The sequence below is a fragment of the Nicotiana tomentosiformis genome, chromosome 6 (genome assembly GCF_000390325.3).
Source record: "Nicotiana tomentosiformis chromosome 6, ASM39032v3, whole genome shotgun sequence".
In the NCBI taxonomy this organism is placed as follows: Eukaryota; Viridiplantae; Streptophyta; class Magnoliopsida; order Solanales; family Solanaceae; genus Nicotiana; species Nicotiana tomentosiformis.
In genome coordinates, this window is record NC_090817.1 from 87,631,338 (window position 1) to 87,632,159 (window position 822).

Here is an 822-nt window from a genome sequence, read left to right on the forward strand (position 1 = left end):
AAAAGGCAAGGCATTGACTATGAAGAAGTCTATGCACATGTTGACCGCATGGAGGCGATTCGTTTGCTCATATCTTTGGCAGCGCAAATGAAGTAGAAGATCCATCAACTAGATGTCAAGTTAGCTTCTTTGAATGGCTATCTTGAAAAAGAAGTCTATGTTGAATAACCATTGGGCTTTGTGGTCAAAAATTATGAAGATAAAGTGTTGTGGTTGAAGAAAACTTTATATGGATTAAAGCAAGCCCCACGAGCATGGAATAGTTGCATCGACAAGTATTTTCAAGACAATGGGTTTACTCGTTGTCTCCATGAATATGATCTTTACCTTAAAATTCATACTAATGAAGGTATCTTACTTGTTTGTCTTTATGTTGATGATCTTATTTTCACGGGTAATAACCCAAGTTTGTTTGAAGCCTTTAAGAAAGATATGTCTCGTGTGTTCGAGATGAGAGATGTAGGTCTCATCTCGTACTACTTGGGCCTAGAATTGAAGTAGATGGAGGATGGAATTTTTATCTCTCAAGAAAGCTATACAAAAGAGATATTGAAGAAGTTCAACATGCTCGATTGCAACCCCGTGAACACACTGATGTAGAGTGGGACAAAATTATCCAAGTTTGATGAAGGAGAAAGAGTGAATCCCATATTTTACAAAAGTCTTGTGGGAAGTTTGAGGTACTTGACTTGTACCAGGCCAGATATACTCTTTGCGGTTGGAATAGTAAGCCGCTTCATTGAAGCTCCTACCTCCACTCAATTGAAGGTCACTAGAAGAATTCTTCATTACCTAAAAGGTACAATTGACTTTGGATTATTT